Source organism: Parus major, chromosome 1A, assembly GCF_001522545.3.
Source record: "Parus major isolate Abel chromosome 1A, Parus_major1.1, whole genome shotgun sequence".
In the NCBI taxonomy this organism is placed as follows: Eukaryota; Metazoa; Chordata; class Aves; order Passeriformes; family Paridae; genus Parus; species Parus major.
In genome coordinates this window covers 29,128,194-29,141,281 of record NC_031773.1, presented here as the reverse complement: position 1 = coordinate 29,141,281, position 13,088 = coordinate 29,128,194, and the positions used below count along the sequence as shown (strand labels likewise).

Sequence of the window (13,088 nt, the reverse complement as noted above, 5' to 3'; positions counted from 1 at the left end):
AGGGGAGCACACCACATGGTGCCACTGTGTATAAATACTTCCCATCATTGCAGCTGCAGGTTTTCCCGCTGTTACATACTTGTCTGATGTATACTCATAGCCCAAAATATACTGAGCTACACACAGCTCCAACATCAATGAGCTCATGTGAGAACCATGCCCACAGCCAGCCAGCATTTGCAACCTGCCCGCTAAAGAGGGAGGCACTGCAGCCCCAGACATATACACAGCACCTATTCCACAAACCTCTCCCCTGATTTCTGCTTCCCTTCTAGTTAGGCAGCCTTCATTCCCTAGAGCATCAGCTCTGCTGTGTCTTGATGATGCTTGATGTATAATTTTCTTGTATCAGGAGGCTGTTTTAATTTAACAATTACAGTTGTAGTAAATGAATGAGGGGAGTTAAAGAAAAGTAAAAGGTTATGTCTTCAAGGACAAAAATAAATCAATGAAAATATTAGCAATTTTAGTGGCCATAGATGTGTGTCATTAAATGTATGCATCAAGAATGCCAGAAGTGATATAGGAAAAAAACAAAAACAGAAGTAATTAATATTTCAGCTCTGGATTTAGTAAGGGGCAGAAAATGGAACATCCATTGGAGGGCAAAACCATCTCTAGTCCATAAATAATCAAAAACTCCATTCAATAACATCTATCTTAAATAAGGGCAGCAGGCCTAGGTAAGTCAGAGCAGCTGGGTCTGTCGTTCATTTTCATTAAACCCTGTTGGTTCTCAATGGCTGACATAATAGTAAATGAAACTAATCAGCAATTACTCACTAAGAGGTCTAAGTGGTGCTATAGATGGAATATTTCCATTCATTTGACTTCAAATTTCAATGGAAGTTTTACTGAAATTGTGCAATTGCAACAAAATTCTGGCAGAGCCTCATCTGTTTTCCATTAATCTGCCTGGCAAAGTGCTGTGGGCTCCAGGGGAGCTTGAAGTTCTTGGCCCCCACCTCTCCTGGCAAAGGGCAAGTGCCAACCCACTCACACCCAGCAGGGACAGCTCCAGTGCTTTGGCTGTGGGTCCAGGGTAAGTTCAGGGCAGAGCTTCCTTCTGTGGAGCTCAGCCTTGGTGCTGTAATGGCAAGACTCTCAATATTTCCATGGCATACTGTGTTTTCTAGTACCACCCTGGGGGAAAAGAAAAGGCATAGTTTTAGTTAATTTAATCTTAAAATCTTGTACTGAATCTGGGTGATAAAAACTGTTTTCTTAAGAGTATGAGATATATGAAGCTGAAATGGGTCTCAGGTAGCCTCCTATCCCACCCCTGGATTAGATAGTGTTAAACTAGTGTTTGAAGCCAACAACATTGACTCCAGCTGTTCATTTCTAACATTTAATTAAGTCAAAGAAAAAAACTGGATTTGCTAACTGGCTTACAACCTTTACAGTGCGTAAGGGATATTGTTTCCAGCTATGCAGGACACATCACAGATACCTCAGTTCGCTCTGGACAAAGAAGTGCTGGGGGCATTCACAGTGCTGCAGAGCTTCTGCCTTCATTGGCAGAGCACTAGCACTGACAGGAGTTATGTCCTGCGGAGCCTAATCCCCTTGCCCACCACTTGAACCAAGTTCCAAACCCAAAGCATCACATAATGATAAATAACTGGAAATCAAGATGATGTCCTAATTTTGCTACATAAAATGGGAAGACGACCTTATGCTGTTACTAACAGTGAAACAGAAGGTGTTTATCTCCCAGCAGAAGCAAAACTAAACATGAAAGGATGCTTCCTTGGCTGCAGCTCTCCAGGACACTTTGAAGTGGATGTTTCACAGTTCCACACACTCAAATGGAAAGTGTCCACAGCATTCATTCAGCTTTACATGTAGCACGCACCTCTTCTGGCTCATTTATTTTGAGGCTTGGGAAAGTTATCCTATCCTCAGTACCAGATTGCCTACACATAAATTATTACCTGTTTATTCCCAAAAGGAGGATCTGTACCTCCTCTCAGGGGGAAGCTTGCAGATAGCAGGAAGCAAAGACTGTGTGCCATCAGCATCACCCTCCTTTTCACTCTCTGACCTATGTGAAACCTTTGTCTCTTCTGCCTCAGACAATCCAGCTCTTCCCACCCTTTCTTTTAAAGATGGCTGAGTTTAGCTTTTTCACAAGCAGCTCAAGCAAATGAGCCAGTTTCCACAGAGTCAGACTAACCTACCAAACTCCACATGCACGAGTTAATACAAGTGCTCATATAAGGATTGACATTTCTTCTTTGATTCCCCACCTTTGTCTAGGTCTATCCTAAGCAAAGTTAAATGCTTTGGCACAAAACATTCTTGAACTTCCCCAGGAAAAAGCAGCTGCTGAGGCAGGCACCTTTTCATATACCTCACCTTATTTACTGTTTCACTTGATGGTCTCCCCTTGGCTTGTAACACCTCCTCAGCATTCAGAGGCACTTCAGCCTAATATATCACTAGTGGACAGAAATAGGTGCCCTACTTACGTTCTCAAAGCCCTGATTCAGGGGTTAGGAGCCACCTGTTTCCCTCCTTCAGCTACAGAGTGATATAACTTACATCTATCTAGAACTTGCAATGAACTGATATAAATCTTCTGATGGTGCCTGAGCAGTCTTTATTCACCCTTTTTGCTCTGAATAATTCTTTTGCACTCTAAAGTTCTTCTTATAAACTTTCTGCAAAAAGGCAATTAGCCCTTTTTACAACCCAGCCTCAAAGAAAACAAACATATGAATTACCCCTGCTTTTACACTGGTAAGTGACTGGGCAGATATAAGCTGAACAGAAAATTATTTCTTCATTATTTTCTCCAGAAAATTGGATGCCAAACCCCAGGCTGTTGCAGGAAATGTGTCTGTTCCTGCTATTGCCAATCAGGAGTCTGCAATACATTGAATACTCTTCCTAACCTCCCTATAGCAAGCTGGGCAAACTTTCGCACAATTTGTGGCTGAAACAGTTGGCAATTAAAGCAGCTGTGCTCTTAGAAGCTATTGGGAAATCAAAGATAAGATTACTCAGAAGACAAGTTTCCCTGAAATTGTCTCCAATGCCCAAGACCTCATAGTGCTATGTGAAGTACATTGAATTGCATTCAGACTAGCATACTCCCAGCAGGCTGACTCAGGCAACCTCGTCTGGGATGACTCATTTTCCTACACACAGTCATATACACGGCCAAAGACATGAACATGTATTTTGCTTAAATGGGAGTATTCTATCTGGCTTCAGGTACAAAAGAAAGACAAGGACAAGTTCAGTATTTCAGTAAAATAAAAATGTATGTATATCACCATTATTCTCTGGATGGGACTGAAACCATTTCTCTCCCATAGAAACTGTGCCACCAGCAGCAAAAGGCATCGACCCTTAACTTCAGAAACTGGGAGCATGCAGTTAACACCACCTCACTCTGAAGCACAGCCACGACCAGGGGTAGGTTATTTATGCAGCAGGGGGAAGTCTGATATCCTTTAACTTAACTGGATCCTGCATCTTCCAGATTCAATGCCAAATCAGAAAAAGACTTCACAGCTGTGTGCACATGTGAAAAAGCTTTTTGCAATACTTAGTACAGCCTGATAGTATATTTTGATTTGTTTCCACTGCAAATACCATGAAGCAAATCACTAGAATAAGAATTAGAAGTGTCTCCTACAGTCAAGCTGGACTACTTCCCTGACAAAGGAAGTTTCTTTTCAATTCCATGTTTCTATTAACCATATGCCTCACCATCACTGAATAATATGAGCTAAGCCAATGTATGGGTACTAGCAATAAACTGTAAATCCCAGGAGCAGAGGACCTGCAAGGCTTTCTGAGCATTGTCTTCTGGCACCATGGGGCCAGGCACAGCATTTTCTGTTCTTTAATCAGCAGCCAGTAATAAAGGCAACTTTTTTGCCCACTTCAGAACAGAGATATAAAACCTCTCTCCTTCAGTTGGAGTGCAGAAGGTGAGGAAGTAGGGAAATATTAACTTTTCTACAACATCTGATTAAGTATCACCCCTGTGTTTCACTTTTCTCATTCCTGAACACATAAATGCTTTGTTCATGATAATTCTCATGCAAGGAGATGACCTGAAAAGCACCGATGTGCAAATGAATTCATCAGAATGATTGCTGCTGCTTTGGGGAGACTTGCAAGCTGTGACAGATAATAATAGACAAACACACATTGCTATGGCAACACTTACACAGATATATATTTGCAGAAAGGTCCAACCCCCAAGGGATTTATTAAAGTCTTCATGAAAAGTTTCAGCTTGCCAGTGAGAGAGCAGACACAATCCCATGAGATGGAGGCGGTCAACACACCATATATTGAAGGAATTACTGGTCACTTGGGGCTGAAACAAGTGATGGGAAATAGTTTGTGAGAAATCCAACTTCTGACTGAAACCCTCCAGAACTAAGGAAAACAAAAGTATTCATAATCACAATACATCATCTTCCTATTACAATGCACATCAGTTAGGAAATATGGAGTTAAATGTTTGTCTTGAAGAGTTAGATAATCTCTGCTAAAGTATGCAGACTTGATGTGACATATATCTATCAATGGCTGGCATGAAGTTGCTCCAATAAAAGAAGCAGAAAAATTCACATGCACCCAAAGACAAGGGGCAACCAAAAGAGGAAGGAATATATTCTGCTTATTCCTGAAATAATTTTCCTGCTTCTGTTTTAAGGATCCCCATGTATTAATTTATAATGGAAAACAATTATGCATACACTAAGCATGTGGTTTATTCATAGAGTCTGTCACCTCTGTATAAAATATCAATTACAGCAAAATCCCCTGACTTTCTTCTGGGGTGTCACTGTTTTCTGATTTTCATTGAAAGCATGAACACAAGATCTGATATGCCGAGCATGTGACTTACTGAACCAAATGTGCAGTATTTCTAACATGTGGGTTGAAATCACCTTATATTTACATTTACCCTGCACACAGATACTTGAGTTGAATATGAAATTGTACTTTTGGATTTATTTTCCATTGATCTACCGATAATATTAACATACTTGTCCTTAGAAAGCATTCTGCTAAATTACATACAAAATTCTTATAGATTTTAAGCTTGACGAGGTAAATCCCAGTCAGAAACAAAATGTGTAAAGCTGTGGTAGTAGTAGTAGTAGTAATAGATGAAATTTTGTCCCATCTTTAAGAAAACATTTAACAGTTGCCCTCTGTCATATCTGTCTATGGTTACATCCTTACATTTGATAGGCAGAAAGAAGGAAGGCAGGGTGAAACCCAACAGCAAAAAAAACAAGAATGATTCAAAAGAATCCTAAAATTTATGCAATAGAAGGAATTGTATTTTGCCTTTTCTTTTACAGCATCTGTCATCACACTGATGAGTCTCAGCCTAAAACAATGCCATTTTTCAGACCAGCTTATGTGGGTGGCTATTCTAAACATTGTTGGACAAAGTTGCATATCATGGAGGTCACACAATTGGAGGAAGCTGTAGCCATGTGCCCAACACATTGTTGACACAAGGCAAGATGTCTTTGTTTACTGGACACTGATTAGATCTCTTTCTTTGTGTTAAATGCCCTTTCCTAATTGGCATTGCTCACTGGCATGTTTCCATGCTAGACCCAGCAACAGCCTTTAGTCAAAGGAATCAGAAACAGCTAGACACTTGCCCTGACTGGTGCCTGTGGATAATTCTGACGACACTTCTGCCTGGAGAAAGCATGCAGCCACATATCTCTGACAAGAGTTTTCAGCATTAGCAAAAACTTATAAACTTCTAATAGTCAGACTTTCCAGAAGGGAGAGAAGTGAACCTAGTGACGGCAGACACAGCTGCTTGTTTGACATCGGGATCACCTGCCCCAGTGCTGCACCCAGCAGTGACCAGGCATCCTCTCCAGAGCTCGCCAGAGCAACTTGAACCCAGCAGGCAGATCATGTTCTGAAACCCTGGATGAGCACTCACACATCCCTTCCAGTGGCTCTGCCATGGGACAGCATTTCCAGTGAAGGAAATGGCAGTAATATGGCAGAAGACAAGTGTTATTTCAAAGTGCTGAAGTCCTGTCTCCAGTGAACACATGCTCATCTATCATCATATGTAGGATCACTGAAGGCAGCCATCTGATATCCTTTAACTTACAGGTTATGAGTAAAATTGATGCTCAAACTAATCAACTGATCCCAGTTCTCTGAGTTAATCTGTCTATCGTAAACCAACAAAACTGCTTCTGCTTGCATTTGATATTCTGTATGAGGAAAGAAAATGTCTCTGACGTTTCTGGCAATGTTAAATAGCTCTGCACTCAGTAACCCACAATTTGCACAAGAAAAATGTGTATTTTATCTATATTGCTGTTTCTCTACTGTTCATGCCTGTGTAAAGAGTATAACAGTTTCTTGAGCTCCTGCAAAGAATGACATACTAATCCTCACAACTACCACTAACAAGCTGATGAGGATTTTCTGCCATACCCACTCGTGTCTCTTAAAACATCACCCTCAAAAGTATTGAATAAGAGCTGAGTATGGAGACAGATCATACACAGTCACTATTGCTCTATGCCACCATGCAGAGAGTAGTGGTGTGCTGTCTGTCCAACTCTTTGACTCATGTTTTGAGGAAGCCACCATGAGCTGTTACATGCAGAATAATTTCACATGACTGTTGACGTATTAGGCAGTCAGCAGAAGTGGGGGAGCAGAAATGAATCTGACTTTAAAATGACAAATTTTCCACAATAGATTCTAGATGGGGGAAAAAAAGGGTTTTCCCAATTATAGCTGATGAAAATGCCAGGCCAGTCCCTAGGCTAAAGTACTTTTGAACTGGGAGAGAGAAGGTGCATCTGTCTTCCCTCTATAGGGGGAAGACATATTTTATGTCATTGATTTCAAGAAAAAGGAAAGAAGGAAGAACAACTTTTGATGGTATTTATAGGTAGGAAAAAAACATAATTGGGGTGGTCCATAAGTACAAATTTTCAGTCATTAAAATTTTAATTACTGCTGCCACAAGTAGTAAGAAAGGTAACAGTACTTGAAGCAATCATATTCAAGTGCACAAAAATTCTGTCTTTGCCTTTACTGGGAAAATGGCAGCACTGTCTTGGCCAGAAAAAGAAGTTTTGCAAACAACATTGAACTGGTAAGGAACCGAGGCTAAGTACATCACAGAACCTAAAATGTTGGGAGAAATTATACAAAACCATAGCAGGATCATCTCATTTGTTCCATAGGAAAAAGGATCCACTCCATTACCTCTAAGACTTTCCATGAGGTGCATCTAGGGTAAGTTTGGAGGGGCTCCTGAGAGCATGCAGACGGGGCAGCAGAAGAAGGGATCCCTGAGCAGTTCAGCCCTTGATGAATACCCAGGGCACCAGGCCAGTGCTGCAGCTCATGGTGCTGGAGCTCACACTGATACCTGAAAAGGGGAAGCCATGTAAGGTATGGTCATGCTGAGGAGCAGAAAGGCTCTGCAACACGATCTGTTCTGTCTGCTCTCCCTCACCAGCCAGCAATTTAATCTCTCTGCAGATAACACCTCACAGGACAGAAAGAACAAAGCTGTCTCTACTCAGGCAGTGTGGCTCCATGCAATACCACATAGATCATGTCCATATGGGCAAATTTACTTTCAACCCAGACTAAGATAACTATGTCAATTCTGCCTCAAGCACATGCTCTCTGAATTGTCCCTGTCTATCTTGGTCTGCAGGAGAGTTAATTAGCACAGGGGAAAATCAGCTGAGAAGTGTGTGAATAATTAAGGATGCCTGTCAGGGTTTATAATATCCTAATATTTCTAGTATGGTTGAGGCACCCAAATCAGTTTTATTTTGTTTGGGCACAGCTCTGTTCCCACTGAGCCAGCTGGAAGCATCACTTCCACAGCTCCAGAGCACAGCACCAGGAGCTGGTACACTGGGCAGGCTCCATGCCTGACTCCCCTCCTCCTTCCTGCTCCAGGAGCAATGGCCATGATCCCACCTCAGTTAGTTTCCAGTACCCACAGGACAGCACACAATAATTGGGAAACCCTCCCTGAATGATTTCACCCGGCAGCATCATGCAGAAATTCAAGCTGGCTTTTTGTGGAGCTGCTTTGGGAAGCCATGGTATCTGTATGACTCAGATATTTCAACCTCATTTTCCCCTGGATAATTAGAGCTGACAGACATAACAGCAGTAAGGAAACATGCAAAAGCTGAGGCTACAGACTATCATCCAGGAAAGGACTGATTATATCAGGAAAAAAAATTAATTTGCATTTTTAGCTTCTATTGCAGGACTTTTGTTTGGTACAGTTTCTGTGTCCTTCACATGCATATTAAATGATGTAGAGCTCAATCCTGCAGCTTTTATGCATTCATTTATTTTGAGTTCCTGCTTATGCAAGAGGGTGTGTACCTACAAGACTAAGGTCTAAGTGATCATTTCCATCTCCTTCTTTGTATTTTATTGATCTCTCTGTACTTTTGCTTTATTTCCCCTGGCAAAGCCTTTCAAAGCCAAAGGAAATGAAACAATACTTCCCTCTACTGGGAGACCCCAGAATAATGGAAATTAGTGTGAAGTGTTAAATTTTTCTGAGCTACTTTTGCTAGGTTGAGGGACAAGCCATAACAGCAGAGGGCAAAGAAGACAAAACAGGGGTAGAATTTTTTTGTTTTGTTTTGTTCTTATCTCTGGATTAAAGCTTTGGGGAGTTCTTATATAACTCACTCTTTTTCCTTCAAATTTTAGCCAATGAGCCAGGTTTATTTTAATTATCAATGCAACTCTGAAAATCCTTGTGCCACTCAGGCAATATCCTAAGAGTTTTTAAATTTTGCTGGGTAATTTTCTGGGTCTGTTGCATAGTTGTTAGATTTTCTCAGGCTGCAATTACATGGTCTATTCTAGGTGACAGTTTTGGAAAAAATATCAATCACAGCAAATGAACATCTTTGAAACCCCCTTTGGGGGTATGATTCAACGGCTAGCTGGGGGAAGTCTCCAGGGGACATGGAAAATTTCACTTGTGGCTTATAGATCTTCTTGAGAAGGCTGTTCCACAGGGCTGGAAAGGGTGGTTCCCACTGGAGTCATGGGAGCCCTGAGATTTCCAGCTTTTTTTACAAATCAGGATCAAGTAAAGCAAGGTCAAGCACCAGCTGTCTCATTCCTGATTTCTAGGCATCATCTACTGGCAGCTGTCCATAAGCTTTCTATAGATAGAGAGATTTCTACTGGTTGTGGAGGCCACAGGGAAATTTGATAATAGGGGAGATTTATACCAAGTAATTCCCAGATACCTCTGTTACTAGTTTTGCCTCTGTCAGGTTGCCTCCCAGCCTCTCTCAGGGTTCAGCACAATGCTTATGTTACCTTCCATACTTTCTGATTGTTCTTAACTTACTTCTGTAATCAAATTAAGGCAATGAATGTAAGTTTGTTCAACAGGCTTAACGTCTACAAATCTAACTTCATATGAAATCCAAAGTGTCCTGAATTGCTCTTTAAGTGACTGAGTATCATTATCTAACACCTCTTTAACCAATGAGGTAACAGATGAGGTATTTCAGCCGCTAGTAAAAGTTACCATTTCTGGGCTGAAACACAGAACTATGCTACAGCAGAATTGCAGGCACGAAAACAGCCACGAAAACAATTTTTTCAACTGAGAACAGGAAGAATTATAGGTAAGACATCTGTGGTCAGACCCTCAGACCATCTTTGGTTTGCATCCAGCTCTTATCGAAGCAAAGCTTTTACCAGTTCAATAGGTAGTTGCTTGAGGATGGAAGCTCTAATCCGGGATTTGCGTTTTGCCAGTCCTCTGGGATAAACACCTGCTGCTTTGGAAAAATCACAGTAGTGTCCCTCGGGGGCTACAAGAGGTCAGACTGCCCTTTCCTGCCTCCTAAGACCCACTTGAATCATGGGATTAGCATGCTGGCTAAAAAAACCACCGAAAGGCAAAAACACAACTTGATTCATGGGTTTGACATGCTCAGCTGAGGACTCTTCCCCCACTTTTTGTTGTTAGTCAGTTCCTCTCTTTCACATGGAACCTAGGATACTGTGTTTCTTTCCTGTGTCCAGGAACATACTTGCCCTAAATCTGAAAAGGAAGGAAAATGTACTGTTGCTAAAAATGACCATATCGTCACTGCAGGCAGGTCATGAGCTCTTTATGCCAGCAGCTAAGCAGTCATGCTCAGCTAGCTCCATTTGATGAAATCAGGTTGCATGTATGAGTAACTACTTATTCAGCCTCATACTGAATTCAAAATCTGGTCATTTAAAGTCAGAATCAGAAATCAGAACATCATAGCAGATCACAAGGCCTAAGTCACATTGTAGGAAAGGACTTTCTGTTCTTAATTATTCAGAGCAGTGGGACCTCAAGACTTGGCATCTCACATTGAGGAGAAAAAAGGGCCCTTTTTTTTGTAGGAAAACAGCACAGCAACCTCCCAGAAACAACATAACTGGAAAGAATAGAGCTGGGAGATTTCCTTTTAGGGCAAATCCCTCAACCATTCACTGATTTATTATTAACATTTGTACTGCTGCTGTGCTAAAAGGTCCCGGCTGGCTTGGGCTCCACTAGGCTATGTACCATGGTGATGGCTTTATCTGCAACTTGAGGCTGCAGTTCAGCCTGTAGCCCAAAAACCAAGATCAATGATACTTCACACAGCTGAAGGGTGACCTGCTTGTCCTTTAAGCCAGAAAATTGTGGCAGAGGAGATGTTCCCAGGTGAAGGCTGTCCTTTCAGCTCGAGTGGTCACTACTGTCTTAACACTTTCCATTCTGAAACTGAGACCAAATTTGAGCAAAGTAAATGAAAGTTCCAGTCTCTTCAGACTTTCACATCTGATTTTTCAGACCTGTATGTCTTGCTGCTGAACACAGAGATCCATCATTCCTCATTGTAAATAGGCATTTGCCAAATGGGGGGAAATTTCAACCGGATTTATGAGATAACCTAAATGTGGCAGCAACTGCTTTTAAAAGGCCTGATAATACCTCACTGGATTTGTGGCACTGGTCTTACATGGCTTGCTCACTGTGGGTAATAAAGTTGTAAATTCAACCATTGCAACATGTTTGACTCAATGATCTAAGAGATCTTTTCCAATCTTAATGCTTTTGGGTTTTTTGGTAACTCTTACCCACATGTGGAACTTGTTCAGTCACGTTCCTCAGATGGCACATCCCAGTGTGACTGGAAAAATATTGTGCATCCTCTTCATGGTACCACCTATGACTAACCTGCCTGGTTTGACCATTTTTTACTTCTCAAAAGGCATAATCTGAGGCAATAACACCCTTCAAACTTGCAAAAAACCATCTGAGCTGTTCCCCGCTGAACTTATATTTGGCTGGACAGATGGAGATAATTCTTTAAGGCTGGAGAACACTGGAAACCATGGCTTAAAGCAGTTGGGAACTGCTAAAATAAGTTTCCTTATTTCCTGTTTGTTTACTTGAAAGTAAAGATGTAGAGTCCCAGGGCTTGAGGTGAGGCTGCAGCCCCTGGGGGTTGGTTAGCAGTGTGTGTTCATGAAGCCAAGCTTCAGCCTTATGAGTGCTGCAGGGTACCATGGAACAGTCATGGGGAGGATAATCCTAGATGGCTTTTCTGTAGTTCTGCCCCTGGGTAACTATAGCCAGTAAGATTGCTCTAAGTGCAGGATTTTTGCAGATTTTTGCCCTCTATTACCACTTTTTTCTGGTTTCTGGCTCCCAGACGATGAAAGATTGGCTGCTTCAGATTGGCTATTGTTGAACAGTCTTCAAACAGCATGTAGTTAACATTTTACATGTCCTTCCTGTGAATTACTAAACTTCACTGCACAAAGGAGCCTAAGAAGAGCTTTTGAAGATTAAGAAGTTAGCCCACTTGGCCTCTGTTTGCCAAAACAGCCTTGGAAGGAATCCCTTGTCAAAGGGTCTCCATTTTCTGATGCAATAATATGGAACAACACTATGAAATCTCCTTTTTTATTTTCTTGCACAGGTACTAGATACCACATTCTGCCAAGGACCACAGGATGTGCCCTGATCATCCTCCACCCAAAGTCTGAAACCCAGAACCCCATTGTGGTTCTCTGGGAGCAAATCCAGTGGTCACACCAACAGCATCAGAGCTGTCCTACTTCCAAAGTCTTATTTCAAGGTGGTAGGCCATTCTGGAACACGTGTACTAGGCAGCCACATGACATCAAATATGAAGCAAGTTTTGCAGCAAGAAATTCTGAGGCATGTGTTAGCCAAGCTAAATATTCAGCATAGTTCACTAAAATAGCCACTCTCCATGTTTGATTTTTTTTTTTCTCAGCTGCCTTAAACAGAATATTCAACCCAAATAAATGCATATTGTCCTTTTTCATAGGGCCTGTTTTCTAAACGCTTCGAGTTTCTCTTTTGCCCACCTTATTTTGTCTGCATTTGCTATTCCAGATACTGTTTATATGCTCCAGAACCACTTTAAAATAGCAGAATAAGTTTAATAGAGCAAGTCCAGAGGATGGGAGGATAAGTAAGCAGCTTACCTCAATGCTCACTGGTGCTGCTCAGTAAGCACAGCGGAAGGGCAGTGTGTCCCCATGCTCTCTGCTCTGGCTCTGCATGTGGCTGGCTGCTGTTTGCTTTGCACTCCACTACAGCCCCCAGTTCCCCATGGACTTGCTTTGTTGCAGCATAAATTCCTGCATCTTGTAATTCTACATATGATTTCACTTCACTAGACACAGAACTTCTTCCCTGATGATCTTAGAGATCTTTTACAACCTTAACAACTCTATGATTCTGTAAATCAATCAGCTGAAGTTTAATAATGACATTTCCCCAATGGATTTAACTTGGAATTCTCCTGCTCTCCTCTGTAAACCCCATCCATCTTAGATTGATTATGCCTTGCATTTCTCCACTAGATCATGATAAAATTCATCAGTCCCTGTTAAGACAACTAATTTATCAAAATGTTTGCTGTTCTAGTGCATATACAGATTCCCTCATGGTTAAAACTATCTTGAAACCAGAAATCTGGAGAAAAAAAAACCTAATGTGGATTATTTCAGACCCATCTTATTCTTTGTAGACTGGT

The 13,088-nt window shown here is 41.5% G+C and overlaps 1 long non-coding RNA gene across 1 annotated transcript; it reads right to left on the bottom strand.

Annotated features, from left to right (window-relative positions):
* Positions 1-445: 445 nt before the first annotated feature.
* LOC107204978 lies at positions 446-6,166 on the bottom strand. The gene is made up of 2 exons (XR_004497509.1): positions 4,190-6,166; positions 446-1,143 (listed from the first exon to the last, which is right to left on the bottom strand). It is a non-coding gene; the product is annotated as an uncharacterized LOC107204978 (long non-coding RNA).
* Positions 6,167-13,088: the final 6,922 nt, after the last annotated feature.